Source organism: Capricornis sumatraensis, chromosome 9, assembly GCF_032405125.1.
Source record: "Capricornis sumatraensis isolate serow.1 chromosome 9, serow.2, whole genome shotgun sequence".
Lineage (NCBI taxonomy): Eukaryota > Metazoa > Chordata > Mammalia > Artiodactyla > Bovidae > Capricornis > Capricornis sumatraensis.
Window position 1 is genome coordinate 8,590,410 of NC_091077.1, and position 22,448 is coordinate 8,612,857.

A 22,448-nucleotide genomic window follows, 5' to 3' on the forward strand; every position below is an offset into this window, starting at 1 on the left:
TTCTCACACACTGGGATGACTGTCTTCACAAAGATGAAAACGATCAAGGGTTGGCGAGGATGTAGAGAAATTGGAACATACAGAGGGTAAATTTTTTTAAAAATTTAATCTTTGGACTTCCCAGTGCGGCATGTGGGATCTTAATTCCCCGACCAGGGATTGCACCTGTGCCCCTGCGCTGGGAGCGCTGAGTGGCAACCACTGGACTGCCAGGGAAGTCCTCACACTGCGGATGAGAATGCAAACTGGCTTAGTAGCTTGGAGAAGAATCTGGTCGTTCCGCAAAGTTAAACATCGAGTTGCCATATGACCCAGCAATTCCACTTCTTGGTACAGACCCAGGAGAAGTGAAAACACATGTCCCCGCAAACTCTTGCACGCATACGTCCACGGCAGCAATAGTCACAGTCACCGAAAAGCAGAAACGACTAAGTGCCCATTGACAGGTGAGGGGATAAACACAGTGTGGTCCCTCCATACAATAGAATGTTATTCACCACACGCGTTTATGCTCAGTACCTGCAGCGGTGGCTCTCTGTGACTCTATGGACTGCAGCCCGCCAGGCTCCTCTGCCTGTGGGATCTCCAGGCAGGACTACTGGAGTGAGTGGCCATGCCCTCCTCCAGGGACTCTTCCCGATCCAGGGATCAAACCCATGTCTCCTGCAGCTCCTGCCTCGCAGGCGGATTGTTTACGGCCGAGCCACGGGGAAAACCCATTATTCAGCCACAAAAAGGAATGAAGCTCTGATACATATTACAGTGTGGATGAACCTCAAAAATATTATGCTGAGTGGAAGAAGCCAAGCCCCAAATGCCACGTACAGTGCAATTCCATTTATAAGAAATATCCAAACAGGCAAATCCGTAGAGACGGAAGGCAGATGTGTGGTTGACAGGGGTTGGGGGTAGGGCCATAAGGAGTGACTGGTAAGGGGGGCAGGAGTTCTTTGTGGGGTGATAATGTTCTGTAATTAGATAGAGGGGATGATTGCATAACACTGTGAGTATGCTAAAAAACCACTGGATTGTATACTTTAGAATGGTTAAAATGGTGCATTTTATGTTATGTAAATTTTTTCTTGATTTAAAAAATCAGGGCTAGCCTCTACGACCATCCCTAAAGCAGGGGGCTGGTGGCGGGGGGTGGCCACAGGTACTGTCCCTTCCCCCTTCCTTCGACTCAGTGACCAGGATAGATTTGGGGTGTCTAATGACACCCCACCCGCCATGCCCAGGTGGCAGCTACCCAGGCTAGAATGGTAAAGGGGGAAGTGGGGCTTTTCGTGGTTCCAGGGCCCCTGGATTTGCATCGGCCACTTTTACATAAAAATCTTTCCAGGCTGTGCCCAGTGGGCCCTGAAGCCGGCCAAGGGGTCCTAGGGCTGTGCACAAGGGGTGACCTCGCTAGTTTAGTTGCTAAGTCATGTCCAACTCTTTTGCGACCCCATGGACTCTAGTCCGCCAGGCTCCTCTGTCCATGGGATTTCCCAGGCAAGAATACTGGAGTGGGTTGCTGTTTCCTTCTCCGAGGTGTCTTCCCAACCCCGGGATCGAACCCACAGTCTCCTGCATTGGCAGGCGGGTTCTTTGCCACTGAGCCACCAGGCAAGTCCTCACTGGAAGCTTGTGCAATACCCAGCGTGACCCGCTGGTTCCTGTTTTGGGGGAATGTTATCACTACTGGCTTCTTAGAAAGAGCTCACGGTGGGGGAGCCTGCCAGCCCCCACCGACTCTGGGCACCACCTTTGTCCTCTCTTTCCCCGGGGTGGGGTGCAGATCGCAGCTCTATCCTGGGGTCAGCAGGGGCTCAAGGCCAAGGGTTGGGGTGGGGGAAGGTGACAGGGCCCATTTACAGAGCACTTCTATGTCCCTGGCTTTCTCTGTGCTGTGGGTCATCTCCTGGAACCCCCAAATGACGTGTTAGCCCCAGGCCCACAGTTCAGCTGAGAACATGGGGTTCATAGAGGTGTGGTGGCCAGACCGAAGCCAGGCTGGGGTTTGAGGTGCTGGCCTGTTGCCAAGCCAAGGCTGATAAAGCCCCTGTTGAGATAAGCTGGTGAGACGGCCTGCCACCGTTTATTCAGGCAACAAATATTTACTGAGCTCCTCCCGGTGCCAGGGTCTGGGGCTGGGAGCCGGAAATTTGATGGGGAACAAGCCAGAATGGTCTTACTCTCCCGATGACTGATGGCCTATAGCCAGGGGACAGATGAGAGAGAGACAAACGAGCAAGGTGATTCTACAGAGTATGGTGGGGTGGTAGTGGGGTCCGAGAGCTGCAATGAGGGCCTGATCGGGGGAGAGCGGCTGGAGGGGTCTTGATGGTGACCCCCCTCAAGGCACCTGACGACGCATCTCTTTCGTCGCCCTCTTTCCTGCTTTGGTTTCACCCCCACGGGTCTGAATTTGCATTATTGGGACATTTCTTCTTTTTAAAACTTCTACCTCCTGCCTTCTCTTGGTGCAGGCTGAGGTGGGGGGCGGTGTTGCTCCTACCACACGGTCCCCCATGAGCAGAGGAATTCCTCCTCAGCTTCAGGCTTCTCAGAAAAGCCACCTCCGCGGTCCCCCGCTTGTGAAATGACCCCTGGGCTGGCCAGGAAGACTCTGCTGGACTCGCAGCCTACCGAGCGCCCCCTGCAGCTGACGCTGGAAAGGACATCTCCTCGCCAGCCCCATTTTACAGAGGAGACCCCGAGGCCAGCGAGCTCAGACCAGGACTCGAATTCAGGGAGCCTCACCTCTTGGGCGCAGTGAGCCTGCCTACCCTCCAGGCACACAAGGGCATCAGACTAGAAAGAAAGAGGCCCTGGAAGGGTCAAGGAGGCGCACACTGCCCCTCCACCAGTGACGTGGAGCCAAGCAGCCTGGCCTCACCGGGCCTCAGTTCCCCCTCTGGCACATGGACTGGGGACCCCTTCGCTTGCGGCTGCAGTGGCCTTTGTGTGTGTCCACTCCATATTGTCAGCCTCCACTTTAACCTCTTGTTGGCACTGCGCTGGTTTCAGAGCCATGTCCATGCTCTTGCTGGTGGCTTTGGAGGTTCTACGTGGCCAGTCCCTGCCCCCACCCCAGACCTAGGTCTCTCTGCCAGATCCTCAAACACATCAGAATCCCCCAGGACCCCAGGTCCTCGCATTTGCTCTTCCTGCATCCATCCATGTCTCCAAACCTCATCTAGTTGTTGTCAACTTACCTGACAGTTTCAGCCTGATGTCAAACTTCTTTCCTTTTCTTCTTTTTAAATGTTTTGTTCAAGTGCAGCATACAGACATCTACAGCTCGATAACTTTTCATCGAGGGAACACACCTGTGTAACCAGCACCCAGATTAAGAAACAGAACATTCCCAGCCCTAATCCTTCCTGCCAAACCCTGGTGGGCTCAAAATTTTTGAATTGATGGTTAATGATTACATAACAGCCCTGCTGTCTGTGATGTAGCTGCCAGATAAGCTGCTGGGTCCATGGGTTGCATTAATAGAGCTATAGACTCCAGAACAAGGGAGGTGATTTCTCTCCTCATTTTGGGTTGATCAGAGCAGGCAGACGGCTGCCCCTGCCACTTTGAAACGGAGCACACAGACAGAGGGTTCAGTGAAGACCGCCATGGTGTGTATGCTTGTATGCGCACACTTCAGAGTGGTGCCCTGGGAGAAGGCATTGGAGGCTCTAATGCATTTAACTTAGAGGAGGACAAGCCCAGGTCCTTGACCAGCTCCAGGTGGCTCAGCGGCAGAGCAAGGCAGGGCAGGGGCAGAGGGACCCCTCTGAGCGATGTGTGGGTGCCTGGGCTCCTTTAATGGTAGTGAGCATCCCGTTAGGAGAGGGATGGAAGCCTGATTCCCCAGGACAGCAAGCTGAGCAGGAGCTCACTACCGCAGGCTGGCCAAGACAGGGTTAGTCTAGCCTCTTACATCACACCAGGCCTGGCAGAGAGGAGGGGGTAGAGGAGGTCTGCAGGAGATGTGTGGCCACACTGGGACCTTTCTTGGGAGGGAGACAAGCCCAGAACCTACCCAAACTCATGGGGCCCAAACTGGCTTTCCAGGCACGGGCCGGCCTTGGGGCGCTGGTTTTGGGTGGAGTTCAGGTCGGGTTATATCTGGCATGGCCGCTCCCTCTCGCCGGCTGCAGCTGCCGGGGGCGGGGGGCCGCTGGGCACGCTCCGCCACCCGCAGTCAGGCTGCCGCAGGTGCTGGGCCGGCCGCTTTACATAGTCACGCTTGGTCTCCCCCGCCTGGCTTGCCGGCCTGCCCCTCGACTCTCACCAGGAAAGGGCCCCGGGGTCCGAGAGCAGGGGCCGACTCTGAGCCCCAGTGAGCGCTTGAGTATTTTTATTTCACTTCTGCGTTTCACTTTTACTGGTCGTGGGCGACATGTACATGTTAGTCAGGCTCCAAGCAGTAGCTGCTGCGTCTGGGCTGGTTCCCTTGTGTGTCGATCAGGGGTGGGGATTGGGGGCGGGCACGCAGACTCGGGTTTGAATTCTGTCCCCGCCATCAGCGGGCTGTGTGGCCTCTGGAGCGATCCTCAGCCCCTCTGAGCCTCCTGAGAGGGGCGTGGGGTGCAGGAGGGGACCTTGGGCCTGGGTTCTGATGCCACCCTGCTTCTGGCCCGCCGTGCAGCCTCAGGCAAGTCCCTTCTCCGCTCTGGACCTCAGTTCTCTTCTCTGTAAGATGGGAGTAACTGCGACCACGTCCTCGGAATGTTGCTTCTCTGACCCAGCGGTTGTTTGGGGTCTGGTTGGGTGGTTGTCCGGGGGAGGTGAGGTGTCCTGGAGACTTGGAACCAACGGGGTGTCCTTGAACTTGAGAAGCTTGAGCTTGTATGAGGCTAGTTTAAAATGCAGATTCCTGAGCTCCCCACTCACCAAAATCACATATATTGACCTCCCCACTCCCAGCCTCTTGGGAAGCAGAGGTGCTCTCTCCTGGGCTGCAGTCCTCATTTTGTCCCCAATAAAACTTGACTCGCAACTCAAAAAATAAAAGGCGGATTCCCAGGCACTTCCCGTGGTGTGGAGGGAGCAGGGGAGGGTTGGCCCTCAGGTGTCGGCAGATGCCATGTCAGGCCGAGAAACCTCAGGAAACGCTCTAGGACCTGTGAGTGTGGTTGGAGACCGGTGAGTGTTTCCTGAGCGGCTTCCCTGGTGACTCAGCCGGTGAAGAATCTGCCTGTGACACCGGAGATGCGCATTCGATCCCTGGGTTGGGAAGAGCCCCTGGAGGAGGGCATGGCAACTCACTCCAGTACTCTTGCCTGGAGAATCCCATGGGCAGAGAGGCCTGGTGGGCTGGAGTCCGTAGGGTAGCAAAGAACTGGACAGGACTAGAGCAACTGAGCGCACGCTGTTTCCTGGGACAGGACCGGGGAGAGCTATGGGGAGGGAAACACCAAGGCCCGGAGAGGTGAAGTCATTTGCCCTGGGTCGCTCAGCCAGCCAGGGGCCTCACTGAGATTGAATGGGGTGGGGGAATCGCGCACATGGGCCCCGGCCGCTCCAGCGAGCCTGGTGCTCTGGTGCACCCCGCTCTGAGCATCTGGCCCAGGGGCCACAGGGCTGCCAAGGAACATGAAGCTTCGTGCTTCCCCCGGGAACAACTGGCAGCCCAGTCAGGGTTTATATAGCGGCTCCCAAAATATCAGGCTGCGGATAGGCTGAGGCGGCCGAGGGTGCGGCGGGCCAATGCCGTGGCTTCCTGTCCTGCCAAGATGTTTCCTGCTGATAGCTGGGCCCAGTGGCCTTATCTGTGACCCTGGGGCCACCAGGAGGACACCCCCCGTAACAAGGGGACAGACTGTTCTAGGCCCCAGGGAAGGGGCTGCAGGGACCCAGGAGGGGGTCAGGGTGAGCAGCCCTCTGAGGGTGGTGGGTAGTTAGGTCCACTCTCAAGCTCTGAGATGGAGTGGAGCCCGACTACCCCGAGTGGGGCTGCAGCTCTGCAGCTACCGTGACTGTGTGACCCTCAGGAGCTGAGTCCCTCTCAGAGTCATCCTCATCCATCAAACGGCGACAGTGGTGGCTTCATTTTCACTTAACACTCCCCACCCTAGCCCTCCCAGCCTGCCCGTCAAGGAGCCCCCAGTCTTGGGGAGATGCCCCCTGCACACACAGCCCTACAGGCTCAGGGTTCAGCAGGAAGGAGGCTGGAGGAATCCCGGTGTCTGTCTAGGATGACTGCCTGGAGGAATAGTGTCATAGCTAGGGTGTAGCAGATATGTAGGAGCTCATCAGGCAGAAGGCATGGAAGGGATGACCAGGCTGAGGGAACAGTGTGTGAAGGCTTAGAGTCAAGTGACACTCTCCCTGTTTCACAGAAAAGGAAGCTGAGATTCCAAGAGGGGGTGATTCCATGGCTCTGAAACCTGGCTCTTCCTCCTAGATCTGCCAACCAAGACCTGAGCTCCTGGGAGAGGACTTATTCCCTCTTGGCTGAGACCCTGGGATCTGGGGGATTTTTTTTTTTAAATTTCAAAATAGATTTTATTGCAACCAAAATAATAACATTAGTTCATTCACATAATAAACTATATATATGTATGCACATTTTAAATTATAGGCAATAAAAGGAATAATATTTTCTAGGAAATAAAATTCATTTTGGCAGAGGGTATAAAATTAAAGTTCCCTCTAGTCATAGCTCAACACCCTCAATTTTGTATGAGTGTGACACATTTTCTTGCCTTGCTGTGTCCTGCTCAGTCACTGTGTCTACTGCTTTATCAGACTGATACACTGTGATTAAATATTACTCATTTCACTCTGATTCTCAAAACAGTCTTTCACCTCTGACTCTCAACGGCTCCACTGTGGTCCTCTGAGCCCTGGTGCCTGAGTCTGGCGGCTCTGCAGGGAGAAGCAGGGAGGGACCGGGGTCAATGCTGCATCTCCAGGTTCCAGCTGAGGTCTGAGACAGGGTCGCTGGCCCTGCCGCTGTTTTGCCCTCCGGCTTCAGGGACGTGGTCCACACCTCCCCGCCCGTGGAGGCAGGGGCCAAGATGCCGCAGAACACCAGGGTCCCAGGACTATTTCTCCAGGAGGACCCAGCCCCTGCCTGCTGGGCCCATATCTCCCTCACTGGCTCAAGTGTAGAGCTTTTGTGCAGAACACAGGGAGGGTCAATGGGGTGAGAGGTGAGGGAGCCGCTGGCTTTCATCTCCTCTTTCATTTTTAAGAGACGTGAGTGAAATATGGAACTTTGTTCATAAATCAGTGCTACCTCTGTGGGGCCTCAGCCATCTGGGTCTGTGTGTTCAATCATGTCCGACTCTTTGCCACTCCATGGACTGCAGCCCGCCCGGCTCCTCTGTCCACAAAATTCTCCAGGCAGGAATACTGGAGTGGGTTGCCGTTTCCTCCTTCAGGGGATCTTCCCGACCCAGGGATCGAACCCAGGCCTCTTGCATCTCCTGCATTAGCATGTGGGTTCTTTACCACTGCGCCACCTGGGAAGCCCCACTCAAACAAATACATATACATGAATATTCACAACAGCATTTTCACAGTAGCCAGAAAGTGGAAACAAACCAAATACCCATTGATGGGTGAAAGGTAAACAAAATGTGGTCCATCATATGGGGAAATATTGCTCAGCCATAAAAATGAATGAAGCCTGATACAAGATACAGTGTGGATGAACCTCAAATTCATCACCAGATACAGAAGAAGCCAGATACAGAAAGTCACAGAGTGCATAATTCCATTTATATGAAGTGTCCAGAAGAGGCAAATTCATCAAGGCCGGAAGCAGCCTAGTGGCTCCAGGGGCTGAGGGAGGGGTTACGAGAAGGGACTGCTCATGAGAACAGGGTTCCCTTTTGGGGTGATGAAAACGGTCTACAATTAGATACTGCTGGCGGTTGCACAATTTTGTAAATGCACAAAGTGCCCCTGAATTGTTTGTTCACTATAAGATGGTTCGTTTCATGTCATGTGAATTTCAGCTCACTTACCAAAAAAAAAAAAAAAAAAAAGATTTTTTAGCTCTGTGGCAGTGTCCTGGGGCTGGTTTCTGGTAGGGGGGGTGTTTAAAATTTCAAATGGTGAAGCCTTGTGCTATGATCTGATTTTCTTGGCTGAGGACGGGATATGCCCCTGCTCATTAGGCAGTCAGTTCTCCATAGGAAGACGTGCTTGTAGAGCTGGGGCGAGGTGGCCCCACCCTGCTGTAATGAAATGCCTGCATGCTTTAGCTCTGCCTGCCTGCTGGACCTTGCGCTTCACATGCCCCCCCCCAACAACAACCAGCTCCCAGTCCCCTCAGAATCCTCCTAAGGGCCATTGTGAGCCCATTTTCCAGATGATGGGTTGAGGCTAAGATTCCCTTGGTCACCCAGACAGATGGCAAGCAGCCGAGTCCCGGTTGTTCTCAGGTCCAGCTGGCTCCAGCACTGCGTGCTTGGTATACCTCCCCAGCCCTCACTTTCGGATCTAGGGTCCCTCCCTCCCCCAGGCGGCGGTGTGGCGGGGGCTGCAATGTGACCACATGCCTCCACACACACCCACTCACGTGGCTGGACTCCTGCTGCCCTGGGTCTTCTGGGAAGCCGTGCCAGGTGCAACCTGTTTCTCTTGGAAGGGAGCAGAGCCAGAAGTGGGATGGGAAATGCTCTCAGCATCTGATTGCAGGCGGGGTGGGGGATGGGCTCTGCGGGAACTGCTTGGGGGAGCAGCTGGGAACATTCTGAGCTTCGAGGGAGGAGGGCCAGGGCAGCCCCTGCTGGGTGAACACTAGGCACAACACTCCTGCTCTCCAACCTCAGTTTTCTGCCATGAAATGGGCTTTATGAGAGCTACTGCCTCTCAGAGCAAATCTGAAGGATTACTGTGGTTTAGTTGCTAGTTCGTGTCCGACTCTTTACAACCTCATGGACTATAGCCCGCCAGGCTCCTCTGTCCATAGCATTTCCCAGGCAAGAATTTTGGATCCTCTTCTCCAGGGGATCTTCTTGATCCTGAGATCAAACCCATGTCTCCTGCATTGGCAGGTGGATTCTTTACCACTGAGCCACCTGGGAAGCCCAGTGTGAGGGATGGATGAGACAACTAGGGGTTCAGGCAAGCAGGAGCCCTGCGTGGCAGGTGGAAGCTGGGACAGGGAGGACTGTTTGGATCCTAGATGGGACAAGCGAGAAACACTCTGGGCTTCAGACGGTAAAGAATCTGCCTGAGATGCAGGAGACCTGGGTTCAATCTCTGGGTTGGGAAGATCCCCTGGAGAAGAAAATGGCAACCCACTCCAGTATTCTTGCCTGGAGAATCCCATGGACAGAGGAACCTGGTGGGCTACAGTCCATGGGGTCGCAAAGAGCCACACACCACTGAGCAATTAACACTTTCCCTGGGGGTCTATGGTTAAAACTGCACTTCTTCCACTGCAGGGGCCAAGGGTTCGATCTCTGGTCAGAGGAAGTTCCGCATGCCTCACGGTGCAGCCAAAAAGAAAAAAATAGCAAACAGTATGTTTTGGCAGTTCCTCAAAAAATTGAAAATAGCATTGCAACAGATGAATTGATAAACCCAATGTGGCATATATGTTTGATGAGCTATTATTCAGCCTTTTAAAGGAAGGAAATCCTGACACCTGCTGCAGGTGGAATGAACCGGGAGGCTGTTACACTGAGTGGAAGAAGCCGGTTGTGGAAGGACAGATACCGTGTGATCCCACTTATGTGAGAGCCCGAAGGTAGTCACGTTCGTAGAGACAGGAAGTCGAATGGGAGTTGCCAGGGAAGGAGGGAAATAAGGGGGGTTAGCATTTAATGGGGACAGAGTTTCAGTTTTGCAAGACGAAAAATTCTGGAGATGGACAGTGGCGATGGTTGCACAACAGTGTGAATGTACTTAATGTTGTGACCTGTGCTCTTTAAAATGGCTAAGACGGCAGGACGGCCCTGGGGGTCCAGTGGCGGGCTGTGCTCCCCATGCAGAGGCCCGGGCTCGGGCCCTGGTCAGGGAACTCGATCTCATGCGCCGCAACCAGGAGCTCCCACGCTCCTACACCAAACGATTCTGCATGCCACCACGAAAATCGGAGATGCCACATGCCACAACGAAAACCTGGCAAGCCGAACAAATAAATGAGTGCATGGTGCGTGCGTGTGTGCGTGCACTAGTCGCTCAGTCGTGTCCGACTCTGCGGCCTCACGGAACGTAACTCCTCTGTGCACGGAATTTTCCAGTCAAGAATACCAGAGTGGGTTGCGATGCCCTCCTTCAGAGGAATCTTCCCAACCCAGGAATTGAACCCTCATCTCTTGCATCTCCTGCGTTGGCAGGTGGATTCTTTACCACTAGTGCCACCTGGAAAATTTTTACAAATTGGCTAAGCTGGAGAATTGTATGTGTCTTATCACGATTTTAAGAAAGAAGGAAAGAGCCCAATGATCCCTCCTGTTGGGGCTGCTCTGGGCTCAGACTGCACTAGAGGAAGTTACCAGGTTTGTCTCTCTGATTAGAAGACCCCCAAACCATCTGGCTGCCAAGCTCCAGCTCATCCTACAAAACCCAGCTCAAATGCCCCTTCCTCCAGGCAGCCCTCTCAGATCTCCCAAGGAGATCCTGCTTTGCCATTGGGCCTCCCAGCTCTTCCCTTCTTCTGGCTCATCCCTGACCTCTCTGAGATGGGGTGTGTGTGTTTGGCTAGTCAAGGGATGAGGCAGAACTGATGAGGAGTTGGGGAGGGAATCCTGCTTTGAGGATAGGAGAGTACAGGGCTACAACACGGGAGAGAGGCTTGGGAACCAAGACCATTTGTTCAGTAGGCATTGTCCGCCCCTCCCACACCTGCCCTGTGCCCTGAGGAGCTCCCACTGTGGGGGACAGAGCAGGACACAGCGTGTGGTCAGGATTGGGCTGGGGCTGAGCGGCAGGGGGGGCCCTTTGCCTCAGTGACTCCAGCACCTGGCCTGGCCCTGCCAGGGGGAGCGGGAGGCCCTGGCCGAGATAGAAGGGCAGAAAGCATTGTCCCTTAAAGGCTGGGTTGGAGAGGGTGAATGCGTGCCCGTGTCCTGTAGGTGTGAGCTGAGTGTGTGTGTCCTTCTGTGTATCTGTGTGCAGGTGTGTCTCTCTGTGTCTGTCGTGTGTATATCTGTGCTTTGCATGTGTCTCTGGGTGTGTACGCATGTGTGTGTGATGCACCCATGTGTGTGTGTGTGTGTGCACATGCACACGTGCGTATGTGGCAATTTTGAGGAAGTGCCTCCCCCGCTCAGAGGTGTTTGCTGCCCAGAGACTGTGGGAAGTCTCTCCACGCCGTCATCACCCCCACACCCTCCCCAACCCACAGTCCCGTGTCCCCAGGCCCTCTTGGCTCTCGGGCCACACTCCATCCGCCCTCTCCTCTCCATCACCCAGCACCTCTGGCCTCCCCACCTCCCTCCTGCCTGGGTTCACTGCTCTCCCATCAGCCACCAGGGGAGAACCTCAACCTCTCTGGGGCTCCCCATCCCCTTCTCCGGGGGCTCCTGGTCTTTGTCCTCCCTACCACGCCCAGCCTCGGCCTCTGCCCTGAGTTCCCCGGGGATGTCTCCCCTCTCCCTGCCAGGCTGAGGCGTCCCTGCCCTCACACAGCCCCCACAAGCTGTGAGCATGGAGATAACTGTTATCCCCGCCCCCTACCTCAAGCTCTCCAGAGTAGAGGTTTTTTGGTCTGGTACAGTTGCCTCTCTGAATCGAGAATGAGGTCTGGTACACAGCAGGTGCTCAATAAATGCCCAACTGAATGAATGAATGAATGAGTGTGGGAGGAGGGGCAGGAGAGGTCAGAGGAGCCAGATCCAGTAGGTATGCACCTGAGGGCCTAGGCGAGGGACCGATGCCGAGAAGCTATCTGAACACCTAAGGGGGGGCCACACGTGGTCTTAGAAGCATCACTTTGGTGTGGGTTGGACAAGAGGCAAGTGCCAGCTATGGGAGGCTGTGTCAGGAGCTCGGCTTGTCCGGTGGAGATGGTGGAGACGCAGGGGCTTAGGCTAGGTGGGGATGGGAGGTGAGGGGAGGAGCGGGAGAGCTGAGATTAGGGAGGTGAAAAGGGCAGGGCAGTCAGTGACAAACGCTCCTCACGTTCCCCACGTTCCCGCTTGTGCCTTGAGTTGGCTGGGCAACTGCTCACTCAGGCCAAGGAGGCAGAGTAGAATGAGTCCTCCTGGGGATCCCTCGACTCTGTGGCCACTTCCTGCGAGGAGGGAGGACCTGGAGACTTTGTTTCCAGATCAAGCTGAGATAGAGGATCCCCTGAGGGAATGGAGAAGAAAGAGGGGTAGACAAAACACACAAGGAGATGGTGGCCTGGAAGCCAAGGACAGAGGCCCCCCAGCCTTCAAAAATGTGGGTGTGGTCTGCACTCCTGTACTTCCCAGAGGGGAGCCTGGCATAGAATCCAGCAGGCAGGGACTTCCCTGGTGCCAATGGCTGAGACTCTGGGCTTCCAGTGCAGGGAGCCTGGGTTTGATCCCTGGTCAGGGAACTCGATCCCACATGCCACAGCTAGAGATCGTGCTCGCCGCAGTGAAGATCAAAGATCCCGTGTGTCTCAGCTAAGGCCCGGAGCAGCCAGATAAGTAAGTATATTAAAAAAAAAAAAAATCTGGTGGGCACAGAGTCCCGGTGCAGTGGAGTTGGAACATGCATGAACCACAGCCCCACCTGCAGGCATGAAATGGAAAAGACTGGTCCCTAAGTGCTGGTGAAGACGCGGAGCAGATGGGACTCTCACTCACTGCTGTGGGAGGTAAAATGGTCCAGCCACTTTGCAAGACGGTGTGGCAGTGTCCACGGAGCATAGGTCTCCCCCTCCTCTATAACCAAGACGTCACACCCTTCAGTATTTACCCACAAGAAACGAAGACGTGCAGCAGCCACAAGACCTGGGCTCAAGTGCTCGGAGCAGCTCTAAACACAAACCAAACGCCCAGTGACAGGGGTGAGCCAACGAACCGCAGAGTTGTTGATATCCCACAGTTGTGCTGTGGGATAGTATACAGCAAAGAAAAAGGATAGGGGGAGGTGGGTGAGTCTTGAATTCATGATGATGAGCAAAAGTGGACAGATCCCAAACAGGACACATGGTGTGAGTCTGTGCATCTGAAGTTCAAGAACAGGCAAAATGAACCAATGGTGTTGGCCAACAGGATAGTTCCTTCTGGGAGATACTGCCCAGGGGATGGAGGGCTGTTATGTGTTGATTTGAACATCCACAGAGTGAAAAATGCATCAGGCTGCACACCTCAGATCTGAGTATTTGGCACGAATTTCTATGTATCTCTCAACCCAAAGGTAAATATATACAGCCATTAAAAACTCAGATGGTAAAGAACCTGCCTGCAATGCAGGAGACCCGGTTTCGATCCCTGGGTCAGGGAGATCCCCTGGAGGAGGAAACGGCAACCCACTCCAGTATTCTTGCCTGGAGAATTCCATGGACACAGGAGCCTGGCAGGCTGTAGTCCCTGGGGTCGCAAAGAGTCAGACATGACTAAGCACACACAGGCAAAAACAATTTGGACAGCACCTGACATACACAAGATTTGCTGGGGTAAGGAGGCTGGGCAGTGACTACTAAAAAGAACCTGCTGGAAATTTCCAAGCATGGTATTCCCAGTTTGGCCAAGAGCCATGACCTTTTAGTCTTATAAAAAAAAACCAATTAAATGCCTCAAAAAAAACCATGGAATTACCTTACGATCCAGAAGTTCCAGTCCGAGATATATAACCAAAAGAACTGAAGGCAAGGATGCAAATAGATATTTTCACACCCATGTTATTAAGAGCACAATTCCCCTTAGCCAAAACGTGGAAGCAACTCCAGTATCCGTCGACAGATGAGCAAGTCCACCCAATGGAGTATTATTCTGCCATAGAAAGCAGTGGCACACACTTCAGTGTGGATGTGTCTTGGAAGTAGCATGCCGAGTGAAAGCAGCCAGACACAAAAAAGACCACCCAGAGTGTGATTCCGTCTACGTGAAATGAAGAGAACAGGCGAAGCCACAGAGATGGGAAGCAGGCCGGTGGCTACCAGGGCCTGAGGGCGGAGGGTGGGAGTGACTGCTCACGGGGACAGGTTTCCACTTGGGGTGGAGAAGGTTCTGGGATCCGACAGAGGCTGTGGTGGCACAAAGTTGTTTGCCTCTGATTCTTTGTCTCCTCTAGGTCCTTGTTAGCTGTGTTAGTGTCCTTCCTTATCACTTATGATATTCTTTATTTTAAGGGCTATTTTGTCTGATACGAGAATTGCTGTCCAGGCTCTTTTGAGCTCCATTTGCAAGGAATATCTTTTTCCATCCTCTCACTTTCAGTCTGGATGGATCTCTGGTCTGAAGCGGGTCTCCTGTAGACAGCATATATATGCGTCTTATTTTTCAGCCAGTCTGTGTCTTTTGGTTGAAGTGTTTAACCCATTTACATTTAAAGTAATTATTGATATATGTGTTCCTATTGGCATTTTCTTAATTGCTTTGGATTTATTTCTGTAGGTTTTTTCCCCCTCTCTTATGTTTTCTGCCTACAGGAGTCCCTTCAGCATTTGTTGTAAAGCTGGCTTGGTGGTGGTGAATTCTCTTAACTTTTGCTTGTCTGTAAAGCTTTTCATTTCTCCATCAATTCTGAATGAAGTCCTTGCCAGGCAGAGTAATCCTGGTTGCAGATTTTTCCCTTTCAGCACTTTGAATATATCCTGCCATTCCCTTCTGGCCTGCAGAGACTCTGCTGAAAGATCAGCTGTTAATCGCACAGGGTTTTCCTTTTATGTTACTTGTTTCTGTGTAGTATTGCGGATGCACGAGATGCCACGGGATTACCCACGTCTAAAGGGTTGTGTGAGTGGCGACAGGGCATGTGGATTTCACCTCGGCTGAAAAAACAGCACTGCCTGCCAACGCAGGAGACTCAGGTTCAGCCCCTGGGTAGGGAAGATCCCCTGCATGAGGAAATGGCAACCCGCCCAGTATTCTTGCTTGGAAAATGCCATGGACAGAGGAACTTGGTGGGCTACAGTCCATGGGGTCGAAGGAGTCAGACGTGATTGAGCACACAGCACACACACACACCGTGGATTGGTAACACCAAGGTCTTACACCTTCTCAAAGGATCTTGGCCCCTAGGAAAGGGCAATGAGTCATTCCTACTTGGTGGGCAACAACCTAGAACTTGCTTTCTTCTAACAAAATGGCATGTAGAAGCTCCATGTGGTCATGGACACAGGCCCAGAGAGGGTCGGGAGTCTGCTTGAGGTCACACAGCAAGGCTTGGCTTTGGACTGGGGCTCCCGGGTGAGCTTGAATGAGGCACAGACCCAGTTCCCCATCTGTTGAATGCCTGGAAGGAAGCGGGTGAGGGGTACCCTTCCTGCTTTCCCCCAGGAGCCCCCCATCCCCCCAGGGGGCAGCAATGGGTATAGGGGACATGTGCAGTCCTTGTGCCCTGGGGATTGCTCCAGCCTGTCTTTGGGCCTCAGTTTCCCCATATGTACAGCAGGACTGTGAGGTTCAGGCAGGTACTGGGCCACCTACATGAGCTAAGTTCCCCTGAGTTTGGGAGAGTCAGCCTGAGCCCTTGGTGGCCCTGACTTGATCCTTCTAGCCAGGACAGGCTGGTCAGTGGGTATCACAGGCACTACCTGAGATCAGAGTCCCCAGCGACTCTGCCCACCCTCCATCCATCAGGGGCTGAGAGGGCATAACCAGGCAATCAGGGAGCAGTCAGAACCTAAGACCTTTCTGCTGCTGCTGCTGCTAAGTCGCTTCAGTCGTATCTGACTCTGTGCGACCCCACAGACGGCAGCCCACCAGGCTCCGCCATCCCTGGGATTCTCCAGGCAAGAATACTGGAGTGGGTTGCCATTTCCTTCTCCAATGCATGAAAGTAAAAAGCGAAAGTGAAGTCACTCAGTCCTTAGCGACCCCATGGACTGCAGCCTACCAGGCTCCTCCGCCCATGGGATTTGCCAGGCAAGAGTACTGGAGTGGGTTGCCATTGCCTTCTCCACCTAGGACGTACCCAAGCCTCAGTTTCTACATCTGTCCTGCACAGGCTGAATGAGAATCCCCCATACAGGATAACAGGTGTTTGGGGGCAGCTCTGTGCTGAGAGAGGACCTGATCCTTCCCATCCCCAGGATCCTTCCCATCCCGCCCACCTTTCTCTGTGGCCTTGGACCTGCCCTATTCGAAGGTACCCAAGCATTTACTTATGACCTGTGGGTGCCTCCTGGTGGTCACGACTGGCAGAGCTTTGTGGGAGTGTCCACAGGCTTGAAACTCAGCTCAGCACTGCCCTGGACCCTGGGGACACAGCAAGGATAAACCAGACAGGGGATCCTTCCCTTCAGGGGGCTTCTAGGCAGACTGGGGACACAGGAAATGTGGAACAAAGAACCACTGTTTGTAGGAACAAGCTGGCGTGGCTGGGGGAAGTTGAGATTTGAGTTAAGCTGTGTCAGGAAAGAGGTGGCCGAGAGACGGGTACACAAGGCAGTGGGAATAGCGAGCGCACGGGCTCCGAGGTGGAGACAAACCTGGGGCAGGGATGCGGGCATGGGAAGAGCACAAAGGAGGAGGGCAAGAGTGGGGATCTAGACGGAATGGGGCCGGACACTCAGGCCAAGAGGGACGGTCTTACTCTGAGGGCCCTGGGGAGCCAAGGCAGGATTTTGAGCAATGCTGGGTCATGATCTCAATTACAGTCTTTATTGAGAGTGATCTCAGGGGCCTTCCCTGGTGGTGCAGGGGATAAGAATCCGCCTGCCAGAGCAGAGGATGTGGGTTCAAGCCCTGGTCTGGGAAGACTCCACATGTCAAGGAGGAATGTAGCCCCTGAGCCACAGCTACCGAGCCGGCTCTCTGCCTTTCTCGCAGCTAGAGAAAACCTGTGAGCAGCAACGAAGACCCAGCACAACCAAAAGTAAATTTTTTTTTTTAAAAGAGTGATCCTAGGCTTGCCACAAAATCACTGGTGATAGTTTAACATGTATGCATCACTGAGCAGACGAAATAAAACTTGACAAGTGCAGTCGAGCTTCATGGTCCCCAGCTCAGCCCTGGACATTCCTCTCCCTGCCCCAGACGGTGCTGTTGTCTAGAATTTGGAGTTAGTCTTTCTCTTGTGTGTGTGTTAGTCGCTCAGTCGTGTCTGACTCTTTGCGACCCCATGGACTGTGGTCTGCCATATTCCTCTGTCCATGGGATTTCCCAGGCAAGAATACTGAAGTAGGTTGCCATTCCCATTCCATTCCCTTCTCCAGGGGCTCTTCCTGACCCAGGGACCCAACCCGGGTCTCCCGAATTGCAGGCAGGTTCTTTACCATCTGAGCCAAGGAAGCCCCAGTCTCTCCCTTGTATGATTTTGCATTTTATTATATACTATGTGGCTGTAAGGGCCTCCCAGGTGGTACTGGAGCTGAAGAATCCACCTGCCAGCGCAGGAGATGCAGGTTCGATCCCTGGGTCGGGAAGATCCCCTGGAGGAGGGCATGGCAATCCACTCCAGTATTCTGGCCTGCAGAATCTCATAGACAGGAGAGCCTGGCGGGCTACAGTCCACGGGGCCGCAGAGAGTCGACTGAGCACATGAACCAGTGAACCATGTGGCTAGCAATGTTGTAGTGCTGCTTTACGTGATTTTAAACTTTGTATGAATGGGGGGGGGGAACATCCTCCTGCGGTTTGCTCGTTTCATCAACAAGGTGGATAGATTTCCAGCTGTTAGTATTTTCCGTTGGTTTTCAATCTGGGAAAAACCGAGGTGCAGCACGTGTACACCAAGTGTTTAAAGTGCACGTCTTCAGTGCACGTGGGCTGCCTGCCTGTAAGCGGCGCCCAGGTGACCATGTGGAAATGCATCTCCCATCGTTCCAGGAGGTTCCGTCCGATCAGTGGCCTCCTGGCCCCAGCGGCTGCTGCCTCTGTGTGTGGGCTGGTTGTGTGATGCTGTGGGTGAGCTCCTGTGGCTTTACGTTCCTGTAACTCTTCCAGCGTGTGGCGCATCCACCCTTGTGATTCTAGTCTGAAGCTGTCGTGTGCCAGGCTGCTGTGAACGTTGGAGCCCCTGTCTTTTGTGTGCTCACTTGTCTGGGGTGAGTGCCCAGGGGTGGAATGGCAGAATCCCAGGCTGGGCAAACGGTCAACTTTGGTAAGACTACTGGGCGGAGCTGAGAGGTGTGTTAGCATTCCCAGCCCTGGGCCGTTCACTGAGTGAGCAGAATATTCGCGTGGATGAATTGACACCTGTTCTGCCATCATCCCACTGGTTCCCATTTAATTGTTTTCCACTGTTAGCTCTTACAGAGCCATGGTGAGTGTTCTTGGACCGTTTGTGCTTATGTGAGGGGTATGGGGGGCCTGCGATGGAGTTTGGGCCTGGGCCAGGGGAAAACAATGGCATCGTTACTTTAAGTTAATTAAAATTAATGAAAATTCGGGCTTCCCAGATGGCTCAGTGGTAAAGAATCAGCTTGCCAAGCAGGAGATGCAGGTTATATCCCTGGGTCAGGACAATACCCTGGAGGAGGAAATGGCAACCTGCTCCAGTATTCTTGCCTGAAAAATCTCATGGACAGAGGAGCCTCGAAGGCTATAGTGCATGTGGTCACGAAGAGTCAGACACCACTGCATTCAGCAACTGAGCACGCAATTAAAATTCAGCATTTCTGAGCCAGGGCTACGAAATCTCAAGGGGCTTGTTGGGGTACTGATTCCTGGCCCTTCTTCCCTGCTGTGAGCTCCTGCCAGAGAAGGCCATTAACACAACTTTCCTTCTGTGCCTCAAGAAGCAAAGAACCTCCGAGGACCTCCAAGATGAGCACTCTCTGATGTGCGTGTTTGGATGCTCAGTCGTGTCTGACTCTTTGTGACCCCATGGACTGCAGCTCGCCAGGCTCCCCTGTCCATGGGATTCTCCAGGCAAAAATCCTGGAGTGGGTTGCCGTGCCCTCCTCCAGGGGGCTTCCTGACCCAGGGATGGAACCCGCATCTCTCATGTCTCCTGCGCTGGCAGGTGGATTCTTTACCACTAGCACCACCTGGGAAGCACTTTCTCACGCTTGATGGTGAATGGGGCTCCTTTGTGAAGGGGAAGTAGCTTCTGACTACTCCTACACCTGTTCCTGTTATAAATGTCTGCTGTATCTAAGTATTCCTTTCCCAGATTTACTGATGTGGTTCAGTTTGGTGGTGGGATGAGTTATGTGGCTCAATTAGATTCTGTGGAAAGATATTTTCCTAAGAGTTAACCCTGCTTAGTCATGTTGTAATACTGACCGCCGCTCAGTTCTGATTGCTAATATTCTATTTGCAAGCTCTAAACTAAGGCTCGTCTACAGTTGCCCTTTTTTCTATCTTTAACTTGTTTTGAGTATTCAAGTGCTGGCTCCTTCAAAGAATGAACTGGGGAGCTTCCCACCATTTTGGTTGCCTGGAATTAGAGTCATCTGATTTTAATACATTAAACTGGGGGGATTATAATATTATACTTGTAACGTTCCTTTAAAAATGTACAATTTAACAGAATTATGAGGCAAACATCTGTGTCACCACCACCCGCTTGAGAAATAGAATATGGTGTTGTATGAAAGGAAAGAAGGTTAGCACTCCCTTTAACAAGGATGGAAGAGGCCCTTGGGCCTGACAACATCCATGCCGTTAAGGCATTGCCTCCTACTTCCTGGCATTCATCCACTGTTTTCATTGGACCTGATTAAACTTAAAAGTTTTTGCACAGCAAAGGAAACCATAAACAAGATGAAAAGACAACCCCCAGAATGGGAGAAAATAATTGCAAGTGAAGCAACTGACATAGGATGAATCTCCAAAATACATATAAGCAGCTCATGCAGCTCAGTATCAGAAAAACAAACAACCCAGTCAAACAGTGGGTAGACGATCTAAACAGGTTTTTCTCCAAAGATGACATACAGATGGCTAATAAGCACACGAAAAAATGCTCAGCACCTCTTATTAGAGAAATGCAAATCAAAACCACAATAAGGTGTCACCTCACCCCAGTCAGAATAGCCATCATCAAAAAATCTATAAACAATATACGCTGGAGAGGATGTGGGGAAAAGGGAACCCTCTTGCACTCTTGGTGGGAATGTAAACTGATACAGCCAGAATGGAGAATAGTATGAGATTTCTTTAAAAACTAAAAATGAAATGACCACATGATCCAACAATCCCACAACTGAGCAAACTCCAAGAAAACCGTCACTGGAAAAGACACATGCCCAGTGTTCACTGCAGCGCTGTTTCCTGCAGCCAGGACGGGGAGCGACCTAGCTGTCTGTCTCCAGGTGGGTGGATAAAGAAGTGGCGGTGCACACACACGATGGGATACTGCTCAGCCATGAAAAGGACTGCATTTGAGCCAGCCTGAGTGAGGTGGGTGAGCCCAGAGCCTGTTACTACAGAGTGAAGTCAGTCAGAAAGAGGAAAAACAAAAATCCTATATTAATGCATAGATATGCAATCTAGAAAAAACAGTACTGACGAACCCATTTGCAGGGTAGAAAAAGAGACTCAGATATAGAGAAGAGATTAAGGACACAGTGGGGGCAGGAGAGGGTGGGACAAATTGAGAGAGTAGCGCTGAAATATATATGCATTATTATATGTAAGATAGAGAGCTAATGGGAAGCTGCTGTATAACACAGAGAGCTCCACCCGGGGCTCTGTGACAACCTGGAGGTGTGGAAGGTGGGAGGGAGGTTCTGGAGGCAGGGGACAAATGTATACCTATGGCTGATTCATGCTGATGTACAGCAGAAACCAACACAACGTTGTAAAGCCATTATCCTGCAATCAAAAATAAATTTAAAAAAGAAATAGAATACGGCCAGCATCCCAACCCACACCCTCTGGTCCTTCTCCTCTCCTCCCCGCTCCCCCAGGTAGCTGTGCTCTGACTCGATCTTCATCCCACTCTTTAGGGGTTTCCCCTTACCCTAGAAACATCCCTGAAGAATATAGTTCAGGTTAAGCCTGTTTTTAAACTTCATCCCAAAGGAATCACACTGTCTATGTTGTTTTGTGTCTGAATCACTGCTCACTGAGTAGGTCTTGAGTGAGTGAGTGAAGTCGCTCAGTCGTGTCCGACTCTTTGCGACCCCATGGACTGTAGCCCACCAGGCTCCTCCCTCCATGGGATTCTCCAGGCAAGAGTACTGGAGTGGGTTGCCATTTCCTTCTCCAGGGGATCTTCCCGACCCAGGGATCGAACCCAGGTCTCCTGCATTCCAGGCAGACGCTTTAACCTCTGAGCCACCAGCGAAGCCCGAGTAGGTCTTAGTGCCCAGCTAAGAAAGCCATCCCATCTTATTCTCTTTCAAGATTCCTCTTCTTGGCCCTTTGATCTTCTATGTACATTTAGTCAATTTTTGGATGCACTGGGCTTTCTCCAGTTGCCGCAAGTGGGGGCTCCTCATAGCAGTGACTTCCTTGTTGTGGAGCACGGGCTTTACAGTGTGTGGGCTTCAGTACTTGCGGCCCGTGGGCTTGGTTGCTCCAAGGCATGAGGAATCTTCCCAGACCAGGGATTGAACCCATGTCCCCTGCACTGGCAGGTGGATTCTTATCCACTGGACCACCGGAGAAGTCCTTCTATGTCCATTTCCGAATTCGTTTGTCAAGTATCACAGAAACCAGATTGAGATTTTATTGGGAAATGCATTTAATCTATAATTCAACTTGAGGAGTGTATTAGTTTCTTATTGCTGTGGTAACAAATTACCAGGTTAAAACAACACAGATGGATGAACATAACAGTTCTGGAGGTCAGACGTCTAAAATGGGTCTTACCAGGCTAACAAGCAAGGTTATTAGCAGGAAAGTATCCTTTCTGGGGTCTCTAGAGGAGAATATGTCTCCTCAGTGTTTCTAGCTTCTAGAGGCTGCCTGTGTCCTTGGCCCCTTGACCCCTTTCTCCATCTTCAAAGCCCAGCAACACTAGGCAGAGTCCTTCTCACACTGCCACTTTCTTCCACATTTAAGGACTATAATTATGTTGGGCTCACCTAGGTTATTCAAGGCAATCTCTCTACTGAGGTCAGCTGATTAGCAATCAAGCCCATTGGCAAACTTAACTCCCCTCTGCCATATAACTTAACATATTCATAGATTTGATGGTTTAGAACGTGGGCATCGAGTCGGGGCGGGGGGAAGCACTCTTCTGCCTTCCACAAGAAGTGTTGCCGTTGCTGTTTAGTCGGTAAGTTGAGCCCACTCTTTGAGAACCCACAAGGGTGTAGGTATGTTTGATATTTCGACTCTATACTTAGGGTATATCCAACCAGGCGTGTGTGTGTTAGTCACTCAGTCGTGTCAGACTCTTGGCGACCCCATGGACTGTGGCACACCAGGCTCCTCTGTCCATGGAATTCTCCTTGCAAGAATACTGGAGTGGGTTGCCATTCCCTCCTCCAGGAGGTTCTAATGACCTGCGCGAAGTCCCCA

At 52.4% G+C, this 22,448-nt stretch overlaps 1 non-coding gene across 1 annotated transcript; it reads left to right on the plus strand.

Moving 5' to 3' along the window:
* The first annotated feature begins 19,559 nt into the window (after window positions 1-19,559).
* LOC138086723 (U6atac minor spliceosomal RNA) lies at window positions 19,560-19,685 on the plus strand. The gene has a single exon (XR_011145428.1). It is a non-coding gene; the product is annotated as a U6atac minor spliceosomal RNA (small nuclear RNA).
* Window positions 19,686-22,448: the final 2,763 nt, after the last annotated feature.